The sequence below is a fragment of the Phodopus roborovskii genome, unplaced genomic scaffold, assembly GCF_943737965.1.
Source record: "Phodopus roborovskii unplaced genomic scaffold, PHOROB, whole genome shotgun sequence".
NCBI lineage: Eukaryota > Metazoa > Chordata > Mammalia > Rodentia > Cricetidae > Phodopus > Phodopus roborovskii.
In genome coordinates this window covers 24,211,948-24,234,918 of record NW_026126433.1, presented here as the reverse complement: position 1 = coordinate 24,234,918, position 22,971 = coordinate 24,211,948, and the positions used below count along the sequence as shown (strand labels likewise).

The 22,971-nt window shown below is 39.8% G+C and overlaps 1 pseudogene; it reads left to right on the top strand.

The window, feature by feature from the left end:
* The first annotated feature begins 11,667 nt into the window (after positions 1-11,667).
* On the top strand, positions 11,668-12,144 carry LOC127223242 (60S ribosomal protein L24-like; annotated as a pseudogene).
* Positions 12,145-22,971: the final 10,827 nt, after the last annotated feature.

The following is a 22,971-nucleotide window of genomic DNA, read 5'->3' as shown; positions in this document are numbered from 1 at the left end:
TTTTTTGTAATTTTTCCATATACTGCCTAACTTCATCCTTTCCTCTAATAACAAATTTTCATTACATCCAATTTTTTTAGCCATTTATACCCTGAAAACTATACAATTTGAATATTATGTAGCTTGTCTACTTAACAGGATTAGATGGTATATTTCTCATAATGGGTGTAATTGTGGCATGTCTTCTGCAGTTTTACATGTTAGATAAAATTCTCAAAGAAATAATATATATATATATATATATATATATATATATATATATATTCCTTTAAAGGTTTCTTGAGAGGGGGCATGTCCCAAGACCTTATAGAAAAGACAAAAAGAACTTGAAAGCAGATACATCTCTGAAGTCCCACCCTGTCACCAGGGTATTAATCCCTGGAGTCATTTCTGGACCTTGTATAGACCTGCTTACCTTCATGAAAATGGAGTAAATAAACCCAAGGCCACTTTATGAATTGAGTGAAAGAAAAACAGCACAAGCCTTCCACAATTGTTTAGAAGGTTCTTTATCATTCCTTAATCACCAAGTTCTTTGTATTACATGGGAGGTCTCGGAGAACCAAGACCCTCTCTACATAGTGTGTCACTATGAATACAAGCTTTACTGATCTAAAGGTGGTGTCAATCTGGGACCCAGCTCAAGTGCAGAGTGCTTGCCTAGCAAGTGTAAAGTCCTGGATTCAATCCCCAGGGCTACGAAAATGAAGACTGAAAGCTAGCATCTTTTCTAATGAGGATGCTGGCCTGACTGGAAGGAGCAATGCTTTCTCTTTTCAAGGATGCTAAATATAATAATAATTTCTTTAAAACCTCAAAGAAAGATACTTGAGATGTCTTGAGTGGCAGAGACCCTGATGTAGCCAGTATCTACACACAGTAGTGTTTACTCTTCATTACCTCCTGCTTCACCATTATAAAACCCCCACCTTGCACACAGTCGGTCAGACAGAGAATGGCATCACTACAGCTTGAAGAACAGGGAAGGCTGTACTAGAAGAATGTCAACCTTTTGCATCAGATGTTGGGCAGAGTTCTGACTCATCTGCGTTTTCAAAGCCTCCTTTGCTCCTTAAGTTCAGCACATAGAGCTAAGGCTGATGTTTTTCAGTATTTCATATCTGATTCTCAAATATTATGGGAGTCTCCGTTACTCGATGTAATTTACAATGTGCTTTCTTTTATTCAGAAGCTTCTCAGCGAGAGAACCTGCAATGTGACAAGGGAGATTCATAAGATTAAAGACTAAGGAACACCAATTTATTGATCCTGCAGGTGAAACATTTAAAATGTTATTTACGGGCTAAAACAAACACGCATCTATTATTAAATATAATATGATTTTTACATGAATTCCTCAGAAAAACTATGAGACTCTGAAGAAATGCCATGCCTCTGAAGTATTCTATGAAGGACTAAGGAGATGGCTCAGCAGGTCAGAACATGTGCCGCTCTTCCAGAAGACCTAGGCTAAGTTCCAAGCACCCTCATACATGGTGGCTCACAGGCATGTATAACTCCATGTGTAGTTCTAGGGGATCCAATATTCTTCATGGGCACCGGGCACAGATATATGCATGCAGGAAAAGCACTTATACACATAAAGTAAGTAATTAATTTTTCTTAAAAAGCCTACTATGAGCTTTGACTGTAGTTTCTTGGCCATGAAAGGTTCTGGAGAAACTTGAATAGTGTAGGGAAGCATTTTCTCTCATTTTGTCCCCCAAATAGACCCTAACATAGACCCTAAGCAACATGTTTGCCATTGTTGCCTAAAAGGGACAGGTCAAGTTTAGTAGCTTCAGCCTTTGCCATTCTCTCACTAACAAGGCCCTTTCTAGTTGTCTGGCTCTAGTGTAGTCCCAGAGACCATGGGAGGATGAAGAGTAGCACAGAAAAGTAGTGAGAGCACATGAACCCAGTCGTAAAACTGGGGAACCAGCAATGGACTGAACCATGCCCTCTGACTGTGGGTGCCATGGGGCCTCTAACAGTGAAACCAGTGTTTATCCCTAGTGCACAAACGGACTTTGGGAGCCCATTGCCTATGAAGGGATACTGTTTCAGCCCAGATACACAGAGGAGAGCCTAGGACATCCCCCAAATGATGTGACAGACTTTGATGCTCCCCCCCATGCAAAGTCTCACTATCCTTGGAGAGTGAGTGGGGGTGGGTTGGGGAGGTCAGTGGGGGACATGGGAGAGAGAGGGAATGGGGGGATTGATATGTAAAGTAAGATTGCTTCTAAATAAAAAAATTAAAAAGGAAAAACAATAAAAGTAAGGATAGAAAACACGTCAGAGAGGAGTGAAGATGTCACAGTTTGAGTCTGGAAGAAAGGAATACAACCTAAGGAGAAGGGCAACCTCTAAAATCTGGGGTAGGGGTAAACTGACTTTCCCTAGGACCCAAAGGGAACAGTCAATGGCAGCAGCTTCATTTTTAACTCAGCATGACTCATTTTGGCCTTGCAACATACAGAACTACAGGAGGCTAAATTTATGTCTCTGAGCTTGTGATAATTTGCTATGGGAGCAATAAGTTATAAATATGAAATAAATAAGAAATAAGTATGCCTAGCAAGGCTTTAATAGTCCCCAAAATCTGTTTTCTCTCATCCTTACACCCATTACTGACATCACCTGATGGTTTTAGTTTATTTAATGGTTTTATCACAGTAATATATATCAATGGTTCTCAACTTGTAGGTCTCAACCACTTTGGGGTTTGAATGACCCTTTCACGGGGATTATATAATCATATCTTGTGCATCAGGTATTTACGTTTCATAACAGTAGCAAAATTACAGTTATGAAGTAGCAAGGAAAATAATTTTATGGGTGGGGTCACCACAACATGACCTGTATTAACAAGTCACAGCATTAGGACGGTTGAGAACAATTGCTATATATGCATAGTTTTTAGTTTGTGTAAAATCTCTGTAAGCAGGGAGCTAGGAGAAAGAAAAGGGGAGAAGAGGAAGGGAAAGGAGGGCAAGAAAATTGAGTTGCAGAAAGAATAGAGGAGAGAAAGAAAAGAGATAGAGGGAGCCAATATAGGCATAAATAGAAATCTGGCGCTAGGGAAATGTCCAGAGATCTATAAGGATGAACCCAACTAAGAATGCCTTAGCTTTTCTAACTTAAATTATCCCAGTTTTACCTTTCTTTATTCTATATGTCTTTTTTCCTTCTTATCGCATGGCTTGCTGTGTTGCTGGGTGACTGGACCCTGGCACCCTCCTCTCCTCTCTATCCTCCCCCTCCTTTCAAGCCTAGATTTCTCCCCCTATTTATCCTCTGCCTGGCAGCCCCACCTACCCATCTCCTGCCTAGCTATTGGCCACTCAGATCTTTATTAGACCAATTACATGTTTTAGGCAGGCAAAATAAAACAGCTTTACAGAGTTAAACAAATGCAACATAAAAGAATGCAACATATCTATGCATTATTAAACAAATATTCCACAGCGTTAAGCGAATGTAACACATCTTAAACTAATATTCCACAACTTATCTGAACAGACATTTTGCAGGAGGTATAAGTGCTCACTATTATGATTTTCAGGGGTGTATAATTTAAAATAGAGAGAGGATCTTACATATGCATTGAATGTCTCTAAGTATTTGAAAGAGAAGCCCTGTGGAAATGGCTCAGTTAGCAAAGTGTTTTCCATGCAAACTTGAGGAGCTAAGCTCAATCTCTAGCAACCAGGTAGGAAAATTCTTCCAAAACATCTCAGCACTGGAAAGGTGAAGACAGGTAGATCCTTGGAGCTCATTAACCAGAGAGCCTAGCCTACTTAGAGAGCCTTAGATCCCAGTAAAATCCCAACTTCAAAATACAAGGTGAGACACTCCTTAAGATTGACACTCAATGTTGACCTCTGGCTTCCATGTGCATGAACATATAAACACATCTATGTTCTCAAACACACATGGGGAGAGAGACACACAGAGAGAGAAAGAAAATGACAGAGAAGCACAGAGAGAGAGACATACAAACAGAGGCACTCATACAAAGCAACATGCATATATACACATAAGCTAATAATAAATATTGGCAAGTTTGCTGAACAAATAATGTGATAAGATAAAATCACAATGAAATGATTTTCATAATTTCCTTAAAAGTAATTGTATACTTATAACATCCTGGTTCCATTGTCAGAGGAAACATAAACTTCCCAGGCCTCCTAACTGAGACCCACATTCAGGGGGTCTGGGTAGGTCCTATGCTGGTTTCCCAGCTATCAGTCTGGGGTCCATGAGCTCCCCATTGTTCAGGTCAGCTGTCTCTGTGGGTTCCAGCCTGTTCTTGACATGTTTGCTCATTACTTCTCCCTCTCTGCAACTGGATTCCAGTAGATGATGGAAGCAGAACCGTTAATTCCAAATCCATGAAAGGCCATTCCCATTCTCTTGCTTCCCCTATTTATATTTTTCAGTAGTCTCTCTGATATGTCAGAATCAATACCAGTGTTGCAATTATTCTACTCAAGGGATTAAGAAAGGATGAATAGCTAAAACTCATAGAGGCCCATTCTCTGATGTCACATCAATTCCATAAAGAAATTAAGAGAGCTGTCAAGTCAGAACCACCAGCATTGCTGGCTCCAGCGAATGAGTGTGACTGTGGATGGATACTACCTCTTGTAAGGTAAAATACAGATCAGCCACTGTACGACTGACCCCCAAATGAAATAACCTCAAAGTTTCTGTAGATGTTTAGGTAACTCTCCTCTCTATAAGGCAAACTCTTTAAAGTGCTGAATCGCTGCCTGCAATCACAGGTAAGCTACAGGGTGCACCAGAAGGGAAGCATTTGCTGAGATGTTGGACGGCAGCTGACTTCAGCATCTGTGTCAATGCAGTTGGATAAATAGAAAATACTGATACTTCAATTTGTGGCTCTGGAACTTTGCTTAGCTACAAAATGCCAGCTGTCCCCGGGGCTCCAATTGCTTACTACTCAAGAACAGAATCCGTGTACAAGAGAGAAGAGAGGACAGTGCACAAGCTGGCAGCAAACCCCAGGGAATAGTGCAGATTCCAGAGTTGTTGAGACTAATCCAAATGCCTTTCAGATCATAAGACCTCCATTCGTCATCACTTCCAAGCATATTCTTATAGAACCTCAGTTTTGCTGATTGTTTGGTGTTTGCCATAATAACCTATGTGTCTATACATAGGTTAGGCCAGATGCTAATGCTCAAGCAATCTGCCAGTGCCATTAGGATTATCCATTTATGCCACTTCCTGAATACGACTATAATGGTTACTTATTGTAAGTTGTTTACAATGACCTTTTCACTGTCAACCTCCTTCACTTGATGCCATCACTGTTTCCCCAGTCACAGGAGCCTTTATTAAACATTTGTTTTATGCCGCATTTTTAGATTCATTAATTACCTGATTTAGTATTCATAATAGCCCTAAGAAAGAGAGAGTGTTGTCATTTTATACATAAAGATCCAGAAATTGTGTGACTGGGCCAAGGTGACCTAAATAGAGTGTTGGAGTCAGATAGTTAAGCATCTCTATACCAATTTCAGCCCCCAAATGCATGTCTTCAAGTCATGTAACAATTGCATGATTGCTATTTTCACTGAATGCCTAATAAGGATGTGAAATGTAACATGATAAATCATCTAAACAAGAAGTTCTTATTTTTTCCCTTTCATCTCCCTTCCTCCACCTCAGTCAATAGCTAAATCCAGGTATTAAAGACAGAAATATAAATGTCATCTTTCATTGCTCTCAGCTTCTCAATAGCAGCTACCCAGCTCTGTTAGTTTCCATTGTTAATTGTGTTCATCTGAGCCATCTCCATCTCCATCTCCCAAGCCACAAGAGCTTTGGTTCTACAGACAGAAACCTCAGTGGAGTTTGTAAGGAGTTATCACTTACAACATGACCTACACAGCGATTGCCTCACATTACACATAGTATGACAAACAGACTCCTGGCACTCACATACAAAGAGTGGCATCCTGCCAGTTTTCAACTTCCCATTGTATTCGGCATTTTTTGTGATCGATAGTTGCTGTAATTGTTTTTGGAAAGGGAGTGAGCCCTAGCAGAGTCATGTCAATCATTACCTGTGCTCCACACTAGATCCTCTCTTGCTTGTCAATTAGCTTATTTCCTTATATACAGATTGCTCACCTACATTTCCTCACCCTAACATAAACAACTATTCCAGTGCATTTCATTTGTATGCTATTGCAAACTGCATATTGATGTTTTAGATGTGTTTTCTGTTTGCTCTGAGATGGTTATCACTATGGTTTCCCAGCTGGACCCCAGTTTCTGAGCTCCAAGGGATCTTCCACCTCAGCCCTTGGAGTAACTGCACTATAACTGAACAACCCTTCTCCTGGGGACATGTGCTTGCCAGTTATGGAGGTGAAGCTCTGCTAAACCACATTCTGTGCTCACTTTTTCACTCGTTTGTCATGAAGATGTATCCACGGAGCACATCACACACAGTGTCTGCCTGGTAACAGCTATAAGGAGTCTGGTGCATTCACTATTTGATAGTTTAGCCCATGGGGGATGGTCATCTAAGTTAGATTGGTTCCCACTCTCCAAACCACAGATAATAAATATCTCATTTCTGTGGTCTTGTGTGGGTGTCACTTTGTCAGTGACACTGCTGGGTAATCTTGCATATTTAATTGGAAACTGTGCTGCCAAATGGCTCCAATAAAACATTTATAATGAGACAGTGATTGTCACAATGGGATAACTAAGCACTATGGGTGTGTCCCATACAAGATGAGACCAAATCAAATAATATACCATAATGCTTCTTTTAGAATGAGTTAATAGGGCATCCAAGTGAAAATAAAGAGAAAGAGAACTGAATATTATAAAAGAAATCCAAAATGCAATTTTGGTAGAGCAACAAAATATTAGCAAAAATTAGACACATTAAAATTCTGAATAATCCAAAAAATAAGAATAAATTATAAAGCATTAACCAAAAACATTTAAGTTAACCACTTGAAAATTAAGAACTATGAAACATATTTTAAAAAGACATTTGATCAAGAAGATATCAAGTTGAAAATTTTAATCCACAGTAAATAGTGAAAAAGGAAAATGCTCACACATTAACGGATAGAAAGATGTCATCCAAACTGACAACAAAAGGTCATAATGTCTGCATTATTTTCAATAATGAGAATAAACATTTAAAATGTAGACTCTATCTAGAAATATTTTTTCAAGCTAGGTAAAGAAAATTTATAGAGAAGAAACCTCAGTTTAAACAAATGAGAAACAAAAATTGATAGAACAATAAATTAATCCAAATAGCAGTATTTTTTTTAAACCAGTGAAATACATGATCTATTGCAAACTTGAGTAAGACAATAAGAGAAAGTAAACATATATGATTGAAAATGAGAGAGGCCAGTGAGGTGACTGGGGTAAAGACACCTGCTGTAGAGGACTAGTCATAGGTTTGAAGCCTGGGACCCATTATAGGAAGGAGAGAACCAGCCCCACAATGTGTCCTCTGACTTCCACATGCAATACCACGGCATGAGTGACCCACATTTCTCTTGCAAGTGTACACACACACATACACACACTACAAAAATAATAAGTTGAGATAAATTCAAAGAATGAGAAGAGATTATGCAACTGATGAAAATTTTAAAACTCATAAGACAAAATTGCATGAAACTTCATGGCAGCAAGTTTTCAAATCTAGAAAAAAACCCTGATAATTTCTTAGTAAAACATAAATCAACAAAATTAACACCCCCAAAGACATTGTAATCTTTAATAGGTTGATTGGTATGGAACATGTTGGGAAATTATATGGATGTTTTCACTATAAATGTTCCCTACTGTTTCATAGCTTTAACCAGGCTTTAGAGAAGATTGAGTTCCTGAGTCAGTTAAATGATCTCAGGCCACAGGAAAAATACAGACGCTCTCAACTCATTTTATAAAACCTTTGTAGGTTTAAAACAAAAATTATAAAGAAGGTACCAAACCAGATAACTAGTCTCATTTACATACATGCATATAAAAATTGGTTCTTAAATTAGCAAATAGAATCTAATATATATGAGTTATCTTTTTGGTTGTCACTAAAATGTTTATTGAACACATCAATGAGACAGTAAGCATTTTTCTATAAAATTGCATGAATAATTAAGAGTTAGTGACAATATACCAAAGTTATTCTCAGGAGAATAATAAAATGAAAATTATATTTAGAGAAGCTGAAATGTCACTTAATAAATTCAACAATCATTCTTATCATATTCTAACTAGGAAACAGGGGCTCCAGAAGGGTAGAATGGGTAATATGGTAAATTTTCTCCCCACAAATAGTAACGAAACTAAACAAAATCATCAGAAGCAATCACTTTAACCAGAACCTAAGGTGGCAAGTTTAGGACTTTGTAGCCCACATTGGATCTTAGTTTCCAAAAAGATATACCCATGTCAAGCTAACAATGATTGGTTCTGAACTATAATTGTCTATATACACATAAATTTCTAGAAAATATATTTCATTAAATTGACAATAAGAATCACATAGAAAGATGACTATGGGGGCTCATACCTTTAATACTGAAACTCAGAATCCTGAGGAAGGAAACCTCGAATTTGAGGCCAGCCTGGTCCACACAATGAATTCCAAACCAGCCTGAACTCCATAGTAAGACCCTATCTTGATGAAACTAAAAAAAAAAAAAAAAAAAAAACAAATAAATGACAATTACAGAAGTAAAGTTTCTGGGCAATGGATCTCTGAGACTCTGGTTCCAGGCCAGCAGAACTAGCAGCATCAACCAGGACCTTGTCGCATGATCCTTAGCCTGGCTGGGCCCACTGCTTGGAGTGTTTGTTTGGCCAGAGGATAGGTCCAACACCCCCACCCTCCCTTGGAACTTCCTGGGCCGGTTCTGCACACAATGGACCAACCATCTGGAACCTGCACTCACCTGACCATTGGGCACTTTTGCCTGCCTTCTGCCTTAGCGCTTGTGACATCCAGAGTTTGCCTTCCCCATATCATTGGCCCTGCTATGGCCTCTGCTAGAGAGACCTTCAAGAGAGCTCGAATCATCCAGAGTTATAGACATCGAACCCTTGACCCACCTACACCCACCAGGAGATCAGGGTAGAGAGAGAGAAACTCCACGTACACCCACTGGAAGAAGTCATGGGAAGATGGCAATACAAGCAAACACCCAACAATAGAAAGACCAATATGACACCACCACAATCTAGGGACTCTACACCAACAAGAACACACCAAAGCAAATGAAGCAGAAGAGAACGACCTAAAAAAATAACTTCATGAAAATGATAGAGGCCTTCAAAGATGATATGAGAGAATCCCTTAAAGGAATGAAAAACAAACAAACAAACAAACAAAAAGTTGGAAGAAATAGAGGAAAAGACCAAGCAAAAAATGCAAGAAATGAACAAATCTCTTAAAGAAAGCAAAGACAGCCAAGAAAAAACAATCAAACAGATGAAGGAAAAATTCAAACAGTTCAAGACCTGGAAACTGAAATAGAGAAAATAAAGAAAACACAAACTGAGGGAATTATGTAAATAGAAAAACTGAGTAAACGATCAGGAACTACAGACACCAACAGAATACAAGAAAGAATCTCAGGCGCTGAAGGTAAACTAGAGGAAATAGATTCATCCACCAAAGAAAATCTTAACTCCAACAAATCCTTAACACAAAACATCCTGGAAGTGTGGAACACTGTGAAAAGACTAAACTTAAGAATAATAGGCATAGAAGAAAGCAATGAAGCCCAGCTCAAAGGTGCAGAAAACATATCCAACAAAATAATTGAAGAAAACTTTCCCAATCCGAAGAAAGACATGCCTATGAAAGTACAAGAAACATACTGAACACCAAATAGACTGGACCAAAACTTAATGTGATTCCTCTAAATCAGGAACAAGACAAAGACTGTCCACTCTCTCCATATCTCTTCAATATTGTACTTGAAGTTCTAGCTAGAGCAATAAGACAATAAAAGGAGATCAAGGGGATATAAATTGGAAAGGAAGAAGTCAAACTGTCACTATTTGCAGATCATATTATAGTTTACATAAGTGACTTGAAAAACTCTACCAAGGAACTCCTACATCTGATAAACACTATCACCAAAAAGGCAGCATACAAGATTAACTAAAAAAAAAAAAAAAAAAATCAGTAGCTACTACATATAGACAATAAAGAGGCTAAGAAAGATCAGAGAAACTTCACCCTTTACAATAGCCACAACCAACATAAAATATCTTGGGGTAGCATTTACCAAACAAGTAAAAGACCCATATAATAAGAACTTTGAGTCTTTAGAGAAAGAATTTAAAGAAGATATGAGAAAATGGAAAGCTCTCCCATGCTCTTGGATAGGTAGGACCAATATAGTTAAAATTGCCATCCTGCCGAAAACAATCTACAGATTCAATGCAATCCCCATCAAAATCAGAGCACAATTCTTCACAGACCTTGAAAGAACAATACTCAATTTTATATGGAAAAAAAAAGATACAGGATAGCCAAAACAACCCTGTACAATAAAGGAACTTCCGGAAGATTCATCATCCCAGACTTCAAGCTCTATTACAGAGCTATAGTCCTGAAAACAGCTTGGTACTGGCACAAAAATAGAGAGGAAGACTAATGGAATCAAATTGAAACCTTGATATTAACTCACACACCTACAAACACCTGATTTTTGAGAAAGAAGCTAAAATTATTAAAAAAAAAAAAAAAGCATCTTCAACAAATGGTGCTAGCATAACTGAATGCTGGCATGTAGAAGACTGCAGATAGATCCATGTCTATCACCATCCACAAAAAATCAACAAAAATCCAGCCACACTGAACCTCTTAGAAGAGAAAGTAGGAGGTACCCTTGAACAAATTGGTACAGGAGACTGCTTCCTGAACATAACACCAGTATCACAGACACTGAGATTGACAATTAATAAATGGGACCTTCTGCAACTGAGAAGCTGTAAGGCAAAGGACACAGTCAACAAGACAAAATGGCAGTCCTCAGAATGGGAAAAGATCTTCACCAACCCCATATCCGACAGAAGGCTGATTTCCAAAATTTACAAAGAACTCAAGAAGCTAGTCACCAAAACACCAAATAATTCAATAAAAATGGGGGTATAGAACTGAACAGAGAATTCTCAATAGAGGAGTCTAAAATGGCTGAAAGACACTTAAGAAAGTGCTCAACATTCTTAGCTATCAGGAAAATGCAAATCAAAACAACTCTGAGATACCATCTTATTCCTGTCAGAATGGCTTAAACCAGAAATACCAATGACAGTTTATGTTGGAGAGAATGTGGAGAAAGGGGAACACTCCTCCACTGTTGGTGGGAGTGCAAACGTGTACAGACATTTTGGAGATCAGTGTAGTGGTTCCTCAGGAAAATGGGAATCAGTCTAGGCATTATCCAGCAATACCACTCTTAGGCATATGCCCAAAAGGTCCACATCCATGCACCAAAGCCATCTATCTGTTCAACTATGTTTGTAGCAGCATTGTTTGTAATAGTAAGAACCTAGAAGCAACCTAGATGCCCCTCAACTGAAGAACGGATAAAGGAGATATGGCATGCTCTTCACCATCTTCCTTCAGGCCAGGTGACAGCACTCACCATGAAGGCTGAGCTGTGCAGTTTCAATGGGTACAGATCTACCTGGGACACGGGCAGCCCTACACCAGGACCAACAGGAAGGTTTTCCAGTTTCTTAATGCAAAATGCGAGTCCGCATTCCTTTCCAAAAGGAATCCTCGGCAGATAAACTGGACTGTCCTCTACAGAAGAAAACACAAGAAAGGACAGTCATAAGAAATTCAGAAGAAAAGAACTCACCGAACAGTCAAATTTCAGCGTGCCATCATGGGTGCATCCCTTGCTGATATCGTGGCCAAGAGGAAGTCAGGAAAGCCCAGCGAGAGCGGGCTATCCGGGCTGCCAACAGAGCAAAAAAGTCTAAGCAGGCATCCAAGAAGACAACAATGGCTGCTACCAAGGCCCCTACAAAAGCAGCACCCAAACAAAAGATTTTTAAGCCTGTGAAGTCTCTGCTCCCTGAGTTGGTGGAAAAAAGCTAATTTGATAGATTAGATTGGAGTTTCAAATAAAGATCTAACTATGCAAAAAGAGAGGGAGAGAGAGGGTGGCACATTTACACAATGGAATACTACTCTGTGGAAATAAACAATGGAATCTTGAAATTCACAAGCAAATGGATGGAACTTGAAGAAACCATTCTGAATGAGGTAACCCAGTCACGAAAAGAGGAACATGGTATGTACACACTCATATATGGATTTTAGACATAGAGCAAATGATCACCAGCCTATAATCCACTCCACCAGAGAAGCTAGGATACAAGGAGGACCCTAAGAGATTCATATAAAGTCCCTCACAGAAGGGGAAAGGAATAAGATCTCCTGAGCATATTGGGGGGGGGGGGACAGTGAGTGGAGAGGGAGTTAGGGAAAAGATTATGGGAGAAGAGGAGGGGTGAGAAGAACATGAGGGACCAGGAGGATTGAGTTAGGGGACGAATAGATGAGAGCAAAAAAAGAGATACTATAATAGAGGGAGCCATTATATGTTTGAAGAGAAAACTGACTCTAAAGAAATGTTCAGAGACCTACAAGGATGACCCCAACTAACAGTCTATGAAATAGTGGAGAGGCTACTTTAAATGCCCTTCCCTGATAATGAGATTGATGATTAACTTATATGCCATCCTAGCACCCTCATCTAGTAGCTAATGGAGACAGAAGCAGACATCCACAACTAAACACTGAGCCAAATTACTGGAGTCCAGTTGCAGAGAGAGAGGAGTGATGAGCAAATGGGTCAAGACCAGGCTGCAGAGACCCACAGAGACAGCTGACCTGAACAGGGGTAAGCTCATGGACCCCAGACTGATAGATGGGAAACCAGCATTGGACCGACCCAGACCCCCCTGAATGTGGGTCTAAGTTAGGTCTGGGCAGTCTAAGGGACCTCTGACAGTGGAACCAGGATGTATCCCTGGTGCAGGAAAGGACTTTGGGAGCACATTCCCCATGGAGGGATACTCTCTTATCCTAGAGAGGACAGAGGGCCTAGACCCTACTCCAAATGACTTGGCAGATTTTAATGGACTCTCCTGGAAAGCCTCACCCTCCCTGTGGAGTAGGGTGGGGGAATGGGACTGGAGATGGGTAGGGGTACATGGGAGGGAGAGGGAACTCTGATGAATATGTAAAATAAGAAAAAAATTAAGATTCAGAATGGATGGGCAAGGGACAATCTACATTTCTAACAAGTTCCTAGGTGCTGCTGTTGGTTCTGGAGAGCCACCTGTCTAAGATAGATAGATAGATAGATAGATAGATAGATAGATAGATAGATAGATAGATGAGCTCCTTGGCCCCAGACTAGAAAAGATTGTCAGGCTGAGGTGTTGGAGGCTGTAGAGGATAGCAAATGATGCCCACAGATGTAAGGCTCTGCACCCTTTTAGTGTTGGAGGGGGTGGAAAAGCCTAGTTGACTCAAGCCTATGTAGTTCACTCACAGATTCTGTGCTTTCAGGATGTAAGAATACTAGAAAGGCTTGTGGGATACAATGTCCAAGGACCAACTATGCTAATGACCTGTCAGTAGATACCCACATAAAGACTTGAACAGTTGTCCTCTTTATACTTGCTACTGTGAGAAGTCAATACAAGGGAAGATTCTAGAACATAGGCCTGAACAGAAGACAAATAGGGAAACCTAGATAGTGCCCTGGAAAGGCATCTTTGTTGGACATTTTGCTAACTCTTGGGGATATTGTTTGAGATAGAAATTTGGAAATTGTATTTTCATTAGGAAATATGAACTTCAAGCCTCATAACAAACTCTTCAAATGTGGATCTGAAATGTCACCTCAGTTCTTTATTTATGCAGCTATCTTGCTGAGGACATCAAATAGTAATTGATTTTTTAAATGACAAATGATAAAGAAACACTTAGGGAAACCTAGAATTGCATTATTAAGGATGGCTGACCTGAACATTCAAGAAAGCACTGTGTAGTAGGTTTGGAGTTGATTTAGTGGTTTCCAAAATTTGATCAAATACAGACCTCATTTTGATAGCCATATTAGTATTTGCTATGACCACAACCATAGCCTCATGCAGACTGTTTTTTCCAGAATGGTGATTACCAGATGGTAAATCTCACAATTCAACACAAAGAACTTCCATACCAGAAAGATGGAAGTTGCTGACTTTTTCAAATTTAGACCATTTTAGAAATTTGGAGCAGGGGTAGCTAGATAGAGTTTAATTATGTAGCCTTGGCTTGCTTGGAACTCCCTTGAATTCACAGAGATCTGCTTGGGTCTGACTGGGATGAAGGTGTGAGCCTGGCCATTTTAGAAGTTTTAAGAACCCATGATTGATTTTCATTTCCAGGTGGTTAGCTGGATGTTCTCAGACAGGGATCCTGGGAAGTTCAGGGCAGGTGTGGATCATATGGTCTTCTTTCCAGTTTTACTCAAGTCTTTGACTCACACCTGATGAAGGAAGAGTGGCACCTTACAATCCATCCTTGTATGCGCTTTCTTGCTTCTTGGTTTCTTTAGTGCTTATAGTCTGAACTGAATAGCTTCATGTTTGATTATCCAGCCAGGTATTATTCACTAGCTGTTTCATGGACTTATCACTCATGTCCCAGCCCATATGTTACCTCCTCAAAGGCAGCAACTGTCTCTTCTACTACTCAGGCATCCTGGATATCACTGTACCAAGTTAGATACTGCAAATACAGGAGATGCATTTGGTTATGTGTTTGTGAAGTGTGTAGGGAATGGATGGATGGATGGATGGATGGATGGATGGATGAATGGGTGTGCCTATTTCTCTTGGCATGCCAGTTTAAAGAAACAAGTTCTTCTCAAAAGCAGATCTCTTGGATTTTAGAAGAGTTGAGTAGTAAATTGTTGAGACGGATATAGATTGCTATCTGCTTTTGACACTGTGTTTTATTTGTCATTAGTGATTGCCCACATGTTCCTTTCAACTCCTCATTAGAGAGCTGCTGGGTACACACTACCTACTGCCCACAGAGATGTGTCTATAAGCTTATTCGCTGCTTGTCTCAAGTGAAGTGTGACTGACCCAGACAAGTCTGGGAAAGAAGCAGGTTTAGCTCTCCCATCCTTCCTTTTTAGCACTGTTCACATCTTGCCCATCCCCCTGACCTCCTTAACCATCTTCCCTTACCTAGTAACCAACCAATTAATTAGCTGGTGAATATATATGTGTATATATATATATATACACATATATATATATTCATTTTATATATAGTTATATGAACTATTACCTCTTTTTTGGACTGTTTTTCTTTTAGTAAAGAATTCATAAAGAGTGGGTTTTTAGCATCTAAAGAAATTAATCTATAATCACAAATTTCAAATTCCCTACCTTGAATAAAAATGGGAGATGACACTTAGTGACTGAATTCCTGAAAGGTTGCTTTGCCCAGTCATAAAGTCAGTGCCTGCAAGATTTATGAAAGAGATCCCATTTCTATGTGCAAATTCAAAATGTATTTTTTTTTTAAATTTTGCATAGGCATATTCTTGCTCTGGGGAAATGGGTTTGAATAATGAAACTCACAAGTCACTAAAGTAATTAGCATGCTTTTGTTTTCCTTATTATAATATTCACAATTTTTCTTTAAGAACTAGGTGTCAAACATCTGGTAGAAGAGCCACAAATGTCCCCTCAGCTCAGTACAGAGCTTGGCATAGCAGGCAGGCAGACATTACTGTTGAGCTGTGCTGGCTGCATGATGAGACTTTTTTTTTTTTTTTTTTTTTGGCTATTGTTCTTCATGATATCAAGGGACCTAGGAATTAATAATTCATTGAAGTACTGTTTGTCAAGATGGAATAAGAACAGTGATCAGTTATCAAAACACACAATTAGGAATGAAAGCAGCACAGATAATAAGTCAGATTTAAGAGATTATTAAAGGAAATTGGAGGTTAGGTTTATGGAAGGGGTGGATTTCTACATAATTAATGTCATCTGAATTTAATGTTTACTTGCTTCATACTTTCTTAAAAGATATAAATGGAATAAGAAAGAAGGAAGGGTAGAAAAGGGGGGAAATGTATTTTGTGTCTTTCTTGTTTATGGTGAAGGGACTGGGATGGCACTCAGGCCCCATGCATGCTCCACATATATTCCATCCTCAGCCAGAAAAACAGCTTTAGCAAAGCATCAACAGGGAAGATGCCAAGTGGCATGCTAAGCAATGTCCTTATTTTGATAGCAGTGAATGTCATAGAGTTATTGGCTATGCATGCTATCCCTTAGGCAAGGCCAAGGGCAGAGGCCTCAGGCATAATTCCATACAGGCAGTTTCAGAGACAAACAAGATTATGTGTTCTAATTTGACCCCAGAAAAAGAACTTGGTCTACTAAATAAAATGCGTGGGTGGGGAAGGGAATTTGATAGCTTTGCAGAATATTGCTGCCAACCCACTACATAGGATAACTTCCTGGAGACTGCAATACCAAAAATGACCATTACCCTGAGGAAACTGAGAAAATGTTTGTTGCTCCTCTTCTGTCCCTATAAGCAGTCCGTTGAGCATGCCAGAGACTCCTGCCATCACATTCCTTCACAACGCTGCTATGCTTTGTATTAAGGCACTTCTGGAATAATTGTGTTTTAGAAGAACTGCTTCTTTCAAATATAGGAAGCATACTCAACCAACACTGTTTCTTGAATACACAGTGTAGGACCTACCAATGCTGCATCCTTAAGTATGGCTATTCTGATTCCAGTTATTTTGCAATCTAGAACATACCTGTGCATTAGTGCTCAATGGCTATGTTTGAAAGCAATGAAGGTCAAGGCCAACACTATCATTTTTCTACTATGTGTTTCATTTTCAGAAAGGGCTTTCTGGTATACAGTGTCTGTTTTCATATGTTTGTCATTTCAGGCCAGGATATAATGAGTTTTACTTCCTGAACTTAATGTAGTCTAATGCAAAGGAACCATGGCAGCCTGATCATACAGAGCTCTAGGAACTGAAGACTTACAGGGATTGCTTTTGACCCTGTTGATTCTAATTTGCTTGTGCATGCTATTTGATTTTTGCTGTGTTTTACTTCAAGGAAATAAAAAAATCCTTTCTTTTGTTCTTTTGAATTGTTTATTATTTTATGTATATGCATGTTTTGCCTGCATATCTGTCTGGCACTACATACAGTCCTGATGTCCATGGAGGCCGGAAGATGGGGTTGGATCTCCCTATAACTGGAGCTACAGATAATTGTGAGCCATCATGTGGGTGCTTGGAATCAAACCCAGGTCCTTTGGAAGAGTAATAAATACTCTCAACCATTGAGCCATCTTGCTAACCCAAAGGATACTTTCTGCTTGAATTATGCCTTAGTTGGGGAGTTTTCTCATTGCTGTTTGTATGATTCCTCCATAGCTCACTCCATAAACCCCAACAAATTCCCCAGCTCAATTTAAAAGATAATTGTAGGAATGTATATAGCATTAAATTTAAAAATTAGCAAAACTGTGTTTTATTCACTTCTGTGCTTTCTTGTCTGGGGGATCTCAGCTGAACATTGTCTGAAATCACACATATAAGCAATTTCAGATCATTTGACCCCAAACTTATGAAACACAACTCTTGTGTGTAAGAGCACATGTTCTCTTACAAGACTCCCTGTCCATCAACAGATGGAACATTAACTCAAATAATCATTTCCTTTAATAACTTTGCTTGGAAATGACTGCATGAAACCATGAGATAGAATTGAACGTTTCTTATTTCACTGAAATTGGACCAACATTTACTGGCAAACACTAAGTGCTGTGGTCACTGGCTGGCCAGGTTTTTCTGTTAGCTGCCTGGTTGTTTCTTATTTGTACGGCTTGGAGGCACAAGACAAGGTGGATGGTACGTCTTCCAGAATCTGTGAGACTCTCTAAGCCAGGCAAACTTTTCCATCTGGCATGTCAGTATTTCCTGTGAACTGGCTGGAGATTTGGCATCCTTGTAGGTGAAGCCTTGCCTGATCACTTCTGCCTATAAGCCCCTGCTGCACTGGGTACAGACAGCTTCCCACATCTGCTTGTTTTTGCAGCATAGTGGCAAATCACTTTGACTATTCAAACGGAAATAGGGTGGGGTGGGCAACTATGCTTTTAGATGCTTTGGATTCTCTCTGATGATTAATGTCTCCTAAACAGAATGCTAAGCTTTTCTAGGACATAGGTGTATTAGCCTTTTATCTGTTGTGAAAAAAAAAAAAAAAAAAAAAAAAAAAAAAAAAAAAAAAAAACAAAGCAAGCAAGCAAACAAACAAGAAAACATGACCAGGTTTGTTAGGATCCATTGTTCCAGGAGGTTAGGAATCTTTAATGGCAGAAAGCATGGCTAAAAGTGTCAGGCATGGTGATAAGAGCAGGTAGCTGAGTGCTCACATCTTCAAAGGCAAGCATGAAGCCCAGAGAGCAATCTGGGTGGACGTGGCTCAAGGTTTTAACTCTCAAACCCAGCAACACACTTCCTCCAGCAAATCCACATCTCCCCGTAATCTCCTCAAGCAGTGCCACCAACTGAGAAGGAAGGATTCTAATACAGGAGCTTGGGGGGGGGGGGGCATTCTCATGCAAGCCACTACACTGGGTAATTGCAGGACATCTTTGAATTAAAGTTCTGTCTGTTCCCAGCTCTCTAACCTGGCAAATGAATTCCTCTTGCCCCTCAGTTTCCTAATCTCTTAGCTGTACTGGTCAAGTCTAAATGAGTTAATGTTATTCTCCTGACATTGGAGGTATTAATAATCTCTTATCTATCAGTGTTTACTCTATACTTGAAAGAAAAAATTTTCCCACAAATATTTTCTTTTCTTTTTCTATAATATTCTTACTTTTTCACATCAACCTCTTTGATACTCTAGAGCAGTGGTCAACAAATATGTTCTTTAAAAGGTCAGATAATAGCTATTTCATGTTTTAAAAGTTTCACGGTCTCTGTTGTGGGCTGCTGTTTTTCTTTCAGTACAATCTTTTTAAGGTATAAAATGATTCTTAGTATACATGCTGTACAAAAGTAAGTCTCCAGTCAGCTTAGGCCTATAACCTCTAGTCTGCTGAACTCACTGCCAAGCAATGGTCCCCTGACCAGCAGCTTCAGAAGCTTTCCAGAACTCATTAATAATGCACATTCCCATAGTTCCTCTCTCCTCCCTGACTACATCAGAAACTTCGAAGTTGTGCCTAGCAATCTGTGCCACAATAAGACCTCCAGGTGATTTCAAGTCAGGTAATCAACCTTGTTTGCATATCAGACTCACCAAAAGGGCTTTAATGTGTGTCAGTACCCAAACTTCCTTGGATACCAAGTCAGAAGCTCTGGGGGCGAGACCAAGGCATGGATGTCATTTAAAATGCTGCAGGTGATTCTGTTTGCAGCTTTTGCTGAGAATGGCTATATAAAACCAGATGACAACTTTCACATCTGCAAAGAAAAATTTAGTTCTAATAATGTTGCCAAGGATGTGTAATTCTTCAGAGTCTTTGTTTTGATATTCCTTGAAGGGATCTCACTACAAACAGTTAATCAGAAGACAGCTATCTGGAACTACATACAAAATACAATATTAGATACACTGGTATTTTAAAAGTATATTAACTGAAGGCTGACACTGAGCTCAGTTGTAGTGTGGTGAGATACACCCATAATCCTAACACCCAGGTTGTGGATCAAGGATGGTCTTATTGATTATTGATAATATATTGAGTTCCTACTACATAACAAGCACTATGACAATGGCTGAGAGAAACTGGGACAGAATAAGTAGGTATCAAAACTGATTGGTACGCTGTGGGTGTAGTGCATGTTTAGCATGCACAGAGTCCCCAACACCACATAAACCAGGAATGGTGGGCATTGAGAAGGTGAAAGATCAAAAGCTCAAGGTCACTGCCTTCTATATAGAGTTAGTTCAAGGTCAATCAGATATTGAATTTGAGAAACTGACTCAAAAAAAAGTGTATAGATGTTTAGCTATATTTGAATAATTTGCATATGAAAAAAGAATCCCTTTCGTTACAAAGAAGCCCCCCAGTTTTAGTTTTACAGGAAGGATCAATCTAGAAGCACTATTCAAGCTCCCTTTCCCAAATTTCCTGAGGTCAAATCAGAAGGATGTCTTTCTAAACCCCATTCCTCACCACAGTGGCCTTGGTCCATTATCCCACTACTCCACAAAGAGTACAATGTGGTATGTTTCGTTCTTGCTTGAAAAACACAGTTTTCCTATAAGTATTACATGGAGAAACATTTGCATGGTTTTATACTGGTAGGGTAATTCTAGAGGGTTCACATTTGACAAATGACATCAGCTAGTCTGCTGTAGCCATGAACCAATTTAGAACTCTTATGCATATTTTGGCTTCAGGTCAAGGTGGTGTAATATGAACCAACAGGATACACAGCACAGAGTGTCCTTAGCAGCTATCCTAAAGATCAGCAAAACCCATTCCTGTAAGAAAAGCTCATCCTGTCAGGCCAAGCCCTGTAATCATCAGGGTAGGATCTCTTGACTGGAATTGTTTCTTGCCTGGATGTTCTTCTGTGTTGTCTGTTCTGTGGCAGGCTTGCTGGATGCTTCCTTCCTCTAGTCTCATGCCCTCTAGCCACTGACCACTGTTATGCCTTCTTTGTTACAGGGATTCCTGTTTTGTTCAGGAACCAGACAGCCCTGTTCTCCAGTAAACTCTGGCCTCCTTTCCAGTAGACTCTTGGTGGTGACACAAATTGTGGTGTGATTATTGTTTGAGGTAAGAATGGAACCACAATTCTGGCCCATGAGCCCTCAGATGAAGTGTGTAGGAAAGCCTTCTGGGAAATTTTCTGCCATTCAATGGGAAAAAGAGCTTTCCTTCTTTCTTCTTCTTTTTTCCTCCATTCTTTCTGCCCATTGTTGGGGCCTAAGCTGAGCATTGCAAGTGCTTCGCCAGTGAGTTATATCTCCAGCCACAACAGGTAATTTTGTGAAGATATGCTGCTGGGAGTCAAGGCAGCCATCTTGCAATAGAATATAAATGGAACTGAAAGTCAATATGACACAACAGATTCTCATATGTTAACTGGGATTCTCTATAGAAATAAAACCAATTCTGTGTGTGTGTGTGTGTGTGTGTGTGTGTGTGTGTGTGTGTGTATGTGTGTGTGTGTGTGTGTGTGTGTGTACATATCATTAGATAAAGAGGGATTCATTTAGCTAGTACAATTATGGAGTCCAGGAAATCTCCCAATCTGCCACCTACAAGCTACTGAGCCCAGAAAGCCGGCCCTGTAAACTGTCAGTCCAAGGTCAAAGGTCTGGGGAGCAGGCTGGATACAAGCATTAAGTCTTGAACAGACATACTGGGCTCTAGGAAATCCAGCATCCAAGGGACTCTTAGCCGTATAAGCACGTGTGAAAGAGTCCTGTGTCACTGTTTGTATGACTGCTCAAGAATATGCTTATTAGCACTGAGGGGGTACATTCTGTTGGGAGACTGACTTTTTAAGCACTCATTCCTTTCTTAGTGCCCCCCCTTTACGATGTCAGTTTTTCTGTCACAGTCTACTTCTCACTGACTACGTATCTGCCATGCTTATGCATAAGGAACTGATGGAGTTCTTAGCTTTGTAGTTCCCCTCTGCCAGACATTGGCACCATGGACTGACTGGCCACTCCATGCAGGCTCTGGCATTTTTAAAAACTGTTTATGCGTTGCCGGGCATTGGTGGTGCATGCCTTTAATTCCAGCACTCGGGAAGCAGAGGCAGGCAAACCTTCATGAGTTCAAGACCAGCCTGGTCTACAAGAGCTAGTTCTAGGACAGTCTCCAAAGCCACAGAGAAACCCTGTCTCGAAAAACAAAAAACAAGACAAAACAAAAACCTGTTTATGCTTATCACTCTTTACATTGTTGTTGCCATGGTCACAGTCTGAGCTGCCTGAAGGCTTTTCTACCCACCCAATGCTTTGCATCTCATAGAGATTCAGTAACCACCAGATGAATGCACACATGAACTCTGCAAATAAAAGGCAAAAGAGGAGTTGGACGACTTGAACATATTTCTGGCTCTGTCGTAGAGACAACCCTGAGCACTAGCTAGCCTTCTTCCCACATCTAGTTAAAACCCAGAGTGAAAAGTGCTGTTTTAAAGAGTTCAGTACATCCTTTCTTTTCCCTTACCTGTTCACGATGGACATTTCTGAGCTAAGTGATTGGATTCTTGTGGATATTTAAGCCCTAAGAATTTCATCATTGCAGTGTGTGTGTGTGTGTGTGTGTGTGTGTGTGTGTGTGTGTGTGTGTGTGCATATATGTGCATGCTTATAAGTGTGCACACATGCATACTTTTTAGAGGGGTGACCAATTATAACTGTTCTACAGTGACAAGTTTATAGGGAAACTTCAAAGGGATGAACCAAATGCGAGCATAGCACTTCTTTAAAAGTGCCTTCAAGGGAAATACCTCATCCAGAAGACTGACTCTGGTAGCTGGCAAAGAGATTGGCTTAATTCACCTCCTATACCCTCTTCTCCACCCACCTACCCCAAGAAAGGCAAATTTGTTGTACTGGGAGTAAGTGTGGACACAGAGAGCATGGCCTCTTGCTTTTATATGGAAACATTGTTATCTTCCTCAGAGAAAGGAGGCTGCTTCATGTTAGAACTAAATGTCACAAGAATCATTGAAGGAATGACTTCAAGCAAGAGAAAGTTTGTCAGCAGAGACCTGAAGCAGACTCTGATTTTGAAACTGAACCCTTTGTGGACAGCGCATCCTCAGGAGTTCAGTGAAAGAGGAGAACATGCTAGGACAAAGCAAACACGCATATTAAATATGC